This window comes from Ovis canadensis, chromosome 2 (genome assembly GCF_042477335.2).
Source record: "Ovis canadensis isolate MfBH-ARS-UI-01 breed Bighorn chromosome 2, ARS-UI_OviCan_v2, whole genome shotgun sequence".
NCBI classification, from domain to species: Eukaryota; Metazoa; Chordata; class Mammalia; order Artiodactyla; family Bovidae; genus Ovis; species Ovis canadensis.
This window is the reverse complement of record NC_091246.1, coordinates 199796980-199809093: the sequence shown is the minus strand read 5'-3', so window position 1 is coordinate 199809093 and position 12114 is coordinate 199796980. Positions and strand designations below refer to the sequence as shown.

Genomic DNA, 12114 nt, shown 5'->3' with positions numbered 1-12114 from the left:
CATGGTTCTGTAAGAAGTCATATTGATTAGATTGAAGTCAATTTCTAACCTATTCCAGCACTTCAGCTTTCTTAGGCCATTTTGTGGGTTGGGTTTGGTTTTGTCTTTTCCTTTTTTCCATTTTGTGGAAGATGGTCATGTCTTCTTTTACACTTCAGGTTGGATCATTTTGACCTTTTTATTCTTACTTTTGACTATACATTTTTCGTTGCTTTCTTTTGCTTATCTTAATTCAAAATAAGGTAGGTGAAAGTGCTTTTTCAGTGCAACTGAGTGTAGTAGGGCCTTCCTGGCGTGACTAGTGGGGCTGATTCTGAGATGGAGCATAACAAGAAAGGTCCTCAAGAGTGCTAGGAAACCAGCCGTATGTTACAGATTTGAAACCAGAGCTACAGAGACAGCTGTAGATTGGAAAAGGAAATCACAAGAGTCACTGAATTCCACCAACCAGAGCCAATAGGCAGAGGGCACTTGGAGAGATAAAGCAGGGGTCTCTCAATGTAAAACAAGCAGGGGTGGAAAAGGGAGTGTGGCTATATCCAACTCAAGATTGAAACTAAGCACCAACACTGAATCCCAGCCCTGACATTCTTCCCATTATTTTGGCTATTGTGAGTCCAAAAACTAGGGACTGGACCTTTAATAGCAAAAATAGGCTGGAAACGTTATAGACAATTCAGAAAAAATATTGCTGTAAGTACCAATTCTATGAAATGCCTTGACCTCTTAAAATTGGCTTCCTTATTACTGCTGCTCTTTTATTTGATTGGCCTATTTATATCAATAAGTTATATATTTAAACAAGCCTTGATCTTTATAAATTTTATTCTTAAGTCTCATTTAGACTTAGAAATTAGACTTAGATGAATATGTTTTGCAGGCTTTACAGTGAAAGCCGATGCCCATAACAGGCAGGTTGAAAAGTAAAATGTAAAGTTCTTATTTTATTCTATCTTCAACAATAATAAAGAAATGATCATTTTAGTGCTTTCTTTGTTTCAAGATGAGCAGAGCCCAGAGCTCCTTGAGCAATTTCTGAGGCTATTTTTCTGAGACTTCTCATCCACTTCTTACCTGCTCCCCCCTCAATCCTTTTACCCTGTCATTTGAGAAACCAAATGAGGATGTTTGGGTATAGAACTTTTTCTACAAGTCTCTCAATATTTTTATTCCTCTATTTTGTTATATTGTTTTATGATTCATATTTCCCTACTCCCTTACAGTATCACTGTAAGGCCACTCACAAGAGCCAAAAATTCATGTTTGTGATGCCCAGGCTTGAACTTCCTTCAAAGAACCTTCTTACTTGGGATAAACAATGACTTAACTTCAACACTTTTTTAGTATTAACACCTTAAGGTGGCAGAGCAATTTAGAGGGTGCAAAGCATTTTCACACCTTCTCACCACCACCTGTGAGCTAAGCAGGGCAGGCATCTCATTTTATGAGCAAGAAATCTGGGGACCAAGAAGGAACTTGGATAAACAAAATCCAGCTCTCATAGCATTAGGCCTAAATTTTGTCTATCACATAATTGCCTTTAGATTACTTCATTCATTTTCAACTTTAAATGGCATGTAAGATTTTCATTTTAATACAATACATGGGAAATATATTTAAGAGAGGCAAGTTTGCAAGTTCAGCGATCAGGTAGTTAGAAGTTTAGGCAAGAATGATGAGGATCTGAACTAGTACTGTGGTGATAGAATGGGAAAATAGGAAAGAAACATGACAGATAGGTTGTTACTAGACTGTAGAATCCCTCTACTAAAACAAATATTAAGCAAATTAAAGTTGACTGTATTGACAATTTAGTCTTTATCTGATGATTCAAATGAAACTTTCTATGTCACAAAATGTCTTTAAGTTATTAATACCAAAAGTCATGTACTAATGACATACAGAAGTGTAAGTTAATAAAACTATATCTTTGTTCATCAGAGATTAACTATTTAGAAGAGTTAAACACAAATGAGTGTTAAAAAAAGATTTACAAAGACTTGGTCTTTCTTCATTCACATTCAGTTCAGTTCAGTTCAGTCACTCAGTCGTGTCCAACTCTTTGCAACCCCATGAATCGCAGCACGTCAGGGCCCCCTGTCCATCACCATGTCAGGGCCCCCTGTCCATCACCAACTCCTGGAGTTCACTCAGACTCACATCCATCGAGTCGGTGATGCCATCCAACCATCTCATCCTCTGCCGTCCCCTTCTCCTGCCTCCATTCCCTCCCAGCATCAGGGTCTTTTCCAGTGAGTCAACTCTTCGCATGAGGTGGCCAAAGTACTGGAGTTTCAGCTTTAGCATCATTCCTTCCAAAGAACACCCAGGACTGATCTCCTTTAGAATGGACTGGTTGGATCTCCTTGCAGTCCAAGGGACTCTCAAGAGTCTTCTCCAACACCACAGTTCAAAAGCATCAATTCTTTGGTGCTCAGCTTTCTTCACAGTCCAACTCTCACATCCATATATGACTACTGGAAAAACCATAGCCTTGACTAGACGGACCTTTGTTGGCAAAGTAATGTCATTCACATTTACTCCCCTATATTTCACATTTTGTCTCTTCCTATCACGTCCTCTCAACTGATGACCTTTCTTTTGAGTGCAAATGCAATACAGGCAATAAATGCAATCAGAAGAGATCTATTTCATCCTCCTCTTTTCATGTCACCTCCTGTCTACATCTGTAGATAACTTCCATGAGCCAGAAGATGTATTTGTATTTCTAAGACCAAACATTACACCCGTGTGTAAACCCATCCTTCCTGAGGACATTGCTTCGTGCTTAGGCCCTTTCTCCTCTCCATAAATTTGTTCCTTTCTGTTCCATCATTGTTCTCAGTCTGACAGTGATGCTTCAACTTCCTCCTTTCATTAAAAAAATCCCTTTCTTGACCCCAAGGCCTTTTCTAACTAATGCCTCATTCTCTGTTTTCCTCATCAGCAAATCTGTGCAAAAAAGTGCCAAGTACGTTTACTGTTTCCACTTACTAACTCTTAGTCTTGCCTGCTGCTGCGGCTGCTGCTAAGTCGCTTCAGTTGTGTCCTACTCTGTGCGACCCCATAGACGGCAGCCCATCAGGCTCCCCCATCCTTGGGATTCTCCAGGCAAGAACACTGGAGTGGGTTGCCATTTCCCTCTCCAATGCATGAAAGTGAAAAGTGAAAGTGAAGTCACTCAGTCGTGCCTGACTCTTAATGACCCCATGGACTGCAGCCTACCAGGCTCCTCCGCCCATGGGATTTTCCAGTCAAGAGTACTGGAGTGGATTGCCATTGCCTTCTCCATAGTCTCACCTAATGTCCTCTAATTGGAATTTGGTACTTGCTATGCTTTACAGTAGCTCATTCATCCCAAGTCAATGTTCATCACTTACCAATAAAATATAAATTTCACACCTTTGAGGCATTTAATAAGGAAAATTTTAATTATTTGTATTAATTTACATAAAATGATACAAATTAATTATACTGAGTATAATAAAAGCATCTTTGGGTGTAATTATCATATGATTGATGCAGTAAGAGTTTCATGAAGCCTGGCATGGTGACTTGCTCTGATGAATTCTGCCATGCCTGATAACAAGCTTAATAAGCTTTCTTCATTTCTTGTTTCCTTCTTTCCATCCTTCCTTCCCATCCTTCCTTCTCTCATTCTCCTTTCTTTACTTCATTCTCTTTCTTTATTTTCTAATCAACTGAATATCTTTAGTTCTAATTCAGGGCTAAGTGAAATCAGTCAGATTTAAATGATGACAATAGAATTATGCCTGAACATAGTAACGTTGTATTAATGTCTTAAATTATTTTCAGTTGTGGAGAAGATAAATTATATGTGATTTCTAAAGAATCCTTGTCAAACTCTAGCAAACTAGCTTAATTATGAAAAATTAGATTTTCTGTAATGATCTCTTCTTTTGAGTGTTTAATATAAAATTACATTTGCTCAGTCATGAACTTGGTTCTTTTAAACCATTTTGTATAAGTGTAATTTCAACCTTCCTTTAGTTTTTTGGCATTTAAATCACTTATTAAAAATTATCAGTGGATTTGTACTTCTTTTAATTAAAAAGAAGCAAAGATAATGAATTTCCTTCCACAAATCTGAATACATCTTACTGCATTATGGCCCTGATACCCACACAGAATTAATCTGTGCTAGTTTTGTAAATAGGAGACCAAAATGTTACTCCTCTTGTTTCAGCATTTCAATAATATGATAACTGTGCACTTATTATTCATATGACAATATCAACACATTGCAATATGAATCAAAAGAAAGTATTTCTTTTTTTTTTCTTTATAGACATTTAGGTTTCTAGGGAAATGTTGGAAAATGTAAAAAAGAACATGACTATGGCTCATAAACAACAGCTTAGAATTGTCTGAGCCTCTAGAAACTGTCAGCAGCTTCCATCATTTAAATTCAACTTACATGTGGGAGAGGCAAGTGAGAGGTAAAACTGCCATACAAAAAGCAAAACAGACAAAACTGTACAAATTAAAAAATGGAATGGAGGGTTTTGATTTGTTTCTATTCTTTAAAAGCAATTTTTCTTCATTGGAGGATAAACTCACAAGTTCAGCTTTTTGGTGATAATGAGATAGAAATTTATGCAAGTAATTCAGAAAGAAAAAATCACTGTTTACAATTTGATAAAGTAATTTTAGTTACAACAGATAACATTGAATGGTATCACTGACAAATCCTTTATCTATGTAAATAAAGTGGAAAAAAGTACATGCCTACCAAGGCATGATAACTTTGTCATCTATTTAAAAAACAAAAACAAAAAGCACTGACTACTAGATTAATATTGACTCTAAAATGCAAAGGAAAAATGCATTCTAAATTTTAAAAACTTCGGATTAAGATCTACATAAAATGTGTATACTTTTTTTTAACTTTTTAATAATTTAAATGGGTGTAGAACCAGTATCTATAAATCATATTTAAGCTTAGAAATCTCACTCTTTCTATTGATGCATTATGATTGTTTCAGGGACCCCTTACTTTATTTCAGACTTGATGCACATGGAGGTTTCTATTTATGCATATTTATACTATGTTTTTTTGTGGGTTTTGGGGTTTTTTTTAGCTGAAGTACAGTTGATTTACAATTTTCAGGTGTACAAAAAGTGATTCAGTTATATGTATATATATACACTGTTTTTCAGATTCTTTCTGATCATGGATTATTGTAAGATATTGAATATAGTTCCCTGTGCTACACAATAGGTCCTTGTTGTTTATCTATTTTATATGTAGTAGTTTTTATATCTCTTAGTCCCAGATTTCGAATTTATCCCTCCCGCCTTACCTCTTTGGTAATCATGAGTTTGTTTTCTATGTCTCTGGGTCTATTTCTGTTTTCTCCATACCCTCTCCAGCATCTGTTACTTGTAGATTTTTTGATGATGGCCATTCTGACCAGTGTAAAGGTAAAGAAAACTCATTGTCATTTTGATTTGCATTTCTCTAATAGTTAGTGATATTGAGCATCTTTACATGTGCCTATTGGCCATCTGTTTGTCATCTTTGGAGAAATTTCTATTTAGGTCTTCTGCCGACTTTCTGATTGGGTTGCGTGGTTTTTGTTGTTGTTATTGAACTGTGTAAGTTTTTTTATATTTCGGATATTAATTTCCTGCAAACAATTTCTATCATTCTGTAGATTGTCTTTTTGTTTTGTTTATGGCTTGCTTTACTGTGTTTATTAGGTTTAATGTGTATACTATGGCTAGTTTAAGTGGGACAAATTATATATCTGTCAAAGTGATGTACTAGAGTCAAATGGAGAAGAAAGTGGGAAGAGTGCATAGACTGGGATAAAAGAGATATTACTTTGCCAACAAAGTTCCATCTAGTCAAGGCTATGATTTTCCCAGTGGTCATATATGGATGTGATAGTTGAACTGTGAAGAAATCTGAGAGCTGAAGAATTGATGCTTTTGAACTGTGGTGTTGGAGAAGACTCTTGCAAGTCCCTTGGACTGCAAGGAGATCCAACCAGTCCATCCTAAAGGAGACCAGTCCTGGGTGTTCACTGGAAGGACTGATGCTGAAGCTGAAACTCCAATACTTTGGCCACCTCATGCAAAGAGTTGACTCATTGGAAAAGACCCTGATGCTGAGAGGGATTGGGGGCAGGAGGAGAAGGGGACCACAGAGGATAAGATGACTGGATGGCATCACCGACTCGATGGACGTGAGTTTGAGTGAACTCCGGGAGTTGGTGATGGACAGGGAGGCCTGGCGTGCTGCAATTCATGGGGTCGCAAAGTGTCGGACACGACTGAGCAACTTAACTGAACTGAAAAGCAGATATAAATTGTACAGTAATACTCCCAAAATTTGAGGTGTGGAAAATGATATGAAAAATGTTGCCTTAGAATTTATTGATAACATTAATTCAGGTCATATTAGCCGTCTTTCACTAGGTAAAGCTATGGTTACAAGTGACCTCACAACCTCAGGCTTGTAACATCAGTGAGTGGCATAATTCTTGCTCCCATGGCTATGGTCAATCCTGGTCTTGCTCTATTTATCTTCTCATTTAGGGACTGGTTGAAGAAACTGCTCCTATTCTGGAATATGCCTTTTTTATGCAAAGGGGACAAGCAACAAAGTAGAAATTAACATGTTGGCTTTCATACAGATTCTCACTTCTACTGACACTTCAACAACAAAAGCAAGTCATACACCTATGAGTGATGTCATGGAACTTCAAATCATATGGCCATGGAGAGGAATGTACAGTCCTTTTATAGGCAAAATAATTCAATCTACAATAAGTGCCATATGCCTATAATGTCTTCCATGGGGAATGTAAGACTATAGATAAGTCTCCAAAAGTAGAGATGTGAATCAGAAGTCAAATAATCATTTAACGATGACAGGCAGGAGTCTCCATTAGCACTGACATTTCTGGTTTTTTGCCTATGAAATTAGAGTAAGATGGATGTTTAAAGTAAAACTAATTTTTAAAAGGAACATGAGTTGCTTTAGTACAGGTAGAAGTATGATATATGATAATAAGAATGCAAAAGATAAACTGTGATAAACGTATAATTATAAAGTTGAAAAAATGTTCATGAAGTAATAGATTACAATTTAAAGTTATGTATTGCAAACATTAAAGCAGACACCAATACAATAACCAAAGAATATAGCAAACTAATTATTAGAAGAGGTAAGATGAAATAAATACCATAAAATATTTGCTTCCCCAGAAAAAAAAAAAAAAAGACAGAAAAGGGAACAGAGGAATATAAAAAGATTGGCTAAATATGAATCAAACATCACATTGGTAGACTTAAAACCAAACATTTCAGTAATTACAGAAGTAAAGGGACTAAATACCCTGAGTAAATGCAGACGTATTCAGACTATATAGGAAAGCAAGATCCAACTGTATGTTATTTAAAGGGAACACACTTTAAACATAAATGAATGAACATATTAAAAGTAAAGAAAAAAAAAAAAACAAGTGAAAGAAAGCTGGTATGTTTCTCTGAATATCAGAACAAAGTAGACTTCAAGATGAATAGAGTGACCAGAGAGTAAAAGAGGGCATTTCATAATGCTAAACAGTCACTCATTAAAGAAGACGTAGACTCCTAAATGTTTGAAGTGAAGTTGCTTAGTCATGCCCGACTCTTTGCGACCCCACGGACTGTAGCCTATCAGGCTCCTCTGTCCATGGGATTTTCCAGGCAAGAGTGCTGGAGTGGATTGCCATTTACACAACCAATATCAGAGCTCCCAAATATAAGATGAAACAAAAGAACCAAAGAGAAATGGAAACAATTTTACTGTCACCAGTAGAGATTTTAACACGCCTTTCTCAGTAATAGAACAATTAAGCAAAAAAATCAAAAGAATTATGGATGATTTAGACCATCAACTTAAGCTAATTAATATTTATAGAAAATCGCTCCCCATAAGAGATTACAAATCCTAAGATGCACATGGAATAGTCAAAAAGACAGATCATATTCTGGGCCATAAAACAAGTTTAAATAAATTTCAAAGGATTAAAATTAAACAGAATATTTTCTCTAACCATGATGGATAGATCACTCTGGATGGATTTTTTTAGTACATATATAACATCTTGAACACCAGACATAGACTTGTCAAACTCCAGAGAGATTTATTTCAAAGCCTGGACAATCAGGCTGATCTCTTTTCAGTACTTCAGACTTTTTAGCACTCCAAAACAATTTATTCTTGTAGCTCACACAATTCTACTTTTTGTTTCAACTCTCATCCAGGTTGATCATTTGATTGAATTTTGCATTGAGGGGATGGGGGTTTCGTAAAAAGATCTAAAATTCTTCCTACCTAACTCTAAAATCCTTTGAATTTAATGAAACCCTATATTATGCTTGTTATTTTTCATTTAATTTTAAAACCTGGAGTGACTCTTTTCTACATTTCTCTGTGTCCTTAAGACCACACAAATCTTTTGTATATTTTAAATGATTCTCAATGAATTTTGGATATTTAAGTTAAAGATAAATAAAAATAATATACCTTTGAAAACTCAGAACTATTTGGAGGTTAAAAAATGCACTACTACATAATCCATGGGTCTAAGAAGAAATCTCAAAGGATATTACAATTTATATTTTTTCACAAAAAAAGTCTTTAGAAGAAAATGTACAGATGTAAATACCTGTATTAGAAAATAAGAATGGTATCAAGCACTTCTTCCATTTTAAGAAACTAGAAAATAAATTAAACTCTAAGTTTATAGCATAAAGAAAATAATAAAAATGAGAAGGAAGCAATAAAACAGACTAGAGTGGGTCTTATCCCTTCTCCAGTGAATCTTCCCAACCCAGGAATTGAACCAGGGTTTCCTGTGTTGCAGGCAGATTCTTTACCAACTGCGCTATGAGTGTGTGTGTGTATATGTGTTAGTCACTCAGTTGTGGCTGACTCTTTGTGACTCCATGGACTGTAGCCTGCCAGGTTCCTCCATCCATGGAATTCTCCAGGCAAAAACACTGGAGTTGCCATTTCCTTCTCCAGAGCCATGAGGGAAACCTGAAAATTCTTGTATAAACAATGAAATCATAATCTTCCACAAACGCTTTCATAGAATAGAGGAAATGGGAATGCTTCCCGACTCATATCATGAGGCCATTTTAACCCTAATACTAAAACAAAACAAGAACAATACAAGAAAAGAAAATTATAACCTGCATGTCTTGTGAACCACGACACAAAAATACTCACCACAATACAAGTAAAAGAAATCCAGCAGTATATGCAAAAAAGTTATATACCATGATCAAGTTTGACTTAGCCTCAAATGTAAGGTTGGTTTAACCTATGGAAATCAATCAATATATTTCAACACACTGACAGATCAAGAGAGAAAAATCATGTCCACATGGGAAGAACAAAGAATCTTAATCTCTGCTTCACATCATGCACAAAATTCAATTTTAGGTAGATCACAAACTTAAACATAAAGTAAAATTTAAAAATTAATACACATAGAGAATAGAATAAAACACAGAAGAATATCATATGAGTTTTGAATAGAAGACTTTTTAGAAATAACAAAGAAAAGACAAATCATAAAAATAAAAAATTTCATCAAAATAAAATGTCTGCACATCTACAAAGAAAAAAAAATTAAAGAAAATAGACTGGGAAAATATGTCCCAATACATTGTATCTGACTAAATCTGTACTCAAAATATATTAAAAATTTCTGCAACTCAAGAATAAAACAAAAAAATGTTGAATCAAACACCAAGTTAGGAGATTTAAAACCAAACACATTAATAATTACAGTAAGAAAATGGACTAAATACCCTGATTAAATGCAGAAATATTCAGACTAGATTAAAAAAAAAGTGAGATCTGGATTTCTCTGGTGGTCCAGTGGTTGAGAATTCTCCTGCCAAAGTAGGGAACATGGGTTTGATTCCTGGTCCAGGAAGACTCCACTTGCTGTAGGGCAACTAAGCCCATGCACCACAACTACTGAGTCCGAACTGTAGGGTCCATGAGCCACAACTACTGAAGCATGAGCACCGTAGAGCCTGTGTTCTGCAACAAGAGAAGCTGCAATGAGAAACCTCTGCACTGCAATTAGAGGAACATCCACTCACCACAACTAGAGAACGTCCATGCTCAGCAAGGATACCCAGCACAGTCAAAATTAACAATAAATAAAATTTTTAGAAAGTGAGGTTCTACTTTATGTTGTTTACAGGAAACACACTTTAGGCATAAGCTAAGAAACAGGTTGAAAGTAAAAAAAAAAAGAAAGAAACAATAAGAAAACGAAAGCTGGTGTGGCTATCTGAATATCAGAATCCCACTGTGAGGTATTCATCTGAGAGAAGTAACTCATGTACACAAAATGTCTTTTACAAGAATATTTATAACAGCTTTATTCATAAATAGTCTTTGTTTCCAGCCAGTAACTGAAAACAAGCAGATGTCCTTGGACAAGAAAATGGAAAAATTAACCGTGGTATATTCACTCAACTGAATACCAAGTAACAAAAAGAAATAAACTACTGATATGGGCAACTATCTGAATTCATCTTAAAACTATGATGTCAACTGGTAGAAGCTGAACACAGTAATTACATAGTGTATGATTCCTTCGATGTGATATTCCAAAATAGTCCATCTGTGGTGACAGATCAGATTACTGATTGGCTTATATAGAAAGACAGAACAGTGGTAGAGAGATGGCTAAAAAGGCGGCAAAATCAAACTTTCTGGAATGATTGAGTTGGTCCTTGGCATGTGTTCCTCAATATTGATTGAAAGACATGAGCATTTCACTGAATGTAAAATTTATTGAAATTTTGAATCAAATAAATGACATTGAATAACTGTGTTTGAACATTAATATTTCATGTTTTCAGAAATAGTATAACATAGTGTACTCACTTCAGCACATATACTAAAATTGGAATGATAAAGAGATTAGCATGACCCCTGTGCCTGTGAAAAATTCCATATTTTTTAGAAGAGTGGGATGGGGAGAGAAGTTCAAGAGGGAGGAGACATATGTATACCTATGGTTGATTCAAGTTGATGTATGGCAGAAACCAACATAATATTGTAATTATCCTCCAATTAAAAATAAAATTTTTAAAAGCTTGAAATTCTGATTTAAAGAATCAAAAAAAAAAAGAAATAGTATAAGTTTGGAATATTATAAGAGGCACAGAGGCATTATAGTGAGTTCGTAAGAGAACTGGACTAATAGGTGGGTACATCCACTGTGAGAAGCTGAGTGGGGCCAGAATAGGGTCATGATAAAGGAATTTTGGTAAGAATTTCCAGATGAAACCATGAGGGCAGGGAGAATAGAGGAGAGAGGTAATTTGATCATCTCTTATAATGTTCCAATCCAGAATACTCTTATAGGAATTAATTAAATTAGTTATGACTATAGCATAGCATAGTGAAGTCGCTCAGTCTTGTCCGACTCTTTGCGACCCCATGGACTGTAGCCTACCAGGCTCCTCCATCCATGGGATTTTCCAGGCAAGAGTACTGGAATGGGTTGCCATTTCCTTCTCCAGGGGATCTTCCCTACCCAGGGATCCAACCCAGGTCTCCCGCATTGTAGGCAGACACTTTACTGTCTGAGCCACGAGGGTAGGGTAGCATGTATAAAATATTTAAAACCATAAAATGGCCTTCCCTGATGGTTCAGTTGGTAAAGAATCTGCCTGCAATGCAGGAGTTTGCCTGCAGCAATCAGGAACAGGAGACCAGGGTTCTATCCCTGGGTCAGGAAGATCTCCTAGAGGAGGAAATGGCAACCCACTCCAGTATTCTTGCCTGGAAAATCCCATGGACAGAGGAGCCTGGTGGGCTACAGTCCATGGGTCGCAAAGAGTTGGACACAATTTAGCAACTAAACCACACAGTTATATAAAATATGCTTTCAGAAGCTCCACCTCCCTTACTCCTCAAATTCCCCTCAATCATGTGCTGAAACCTAACCTTTTGTAGAAAGTGTGCTGTGTTTATTCACTTCAGTTGTGTCTGACTCTTTGTGACCTCATGGACCACAGCCTGCCAGTCTCCTCTCTCCGTGGGATTCTCTAGGCAAGAAT

At 36.1% G+C, this 12114-nt stretch overlaps 1 protein-coding gene and 1 pseudogene across 1 annotated transcript in view; both read left to right on the top strand.

The window, feature by feature from the left end:
- TMEFF2 (transmembrane protein with EGF like and two follistatin like domains 2) overlaps positions 1-12114 on the top strand; it is a 284384-nt gene that overhangs the window by 139352 nt on the left and 132918 nt on the right. The gene's annotated exons all lie outside the window — the stretch shown is intronic.
- Positions 10926-11009, top strand: LOC138434863 (U6 spliceosomal RNA; annotated as a pseudogene).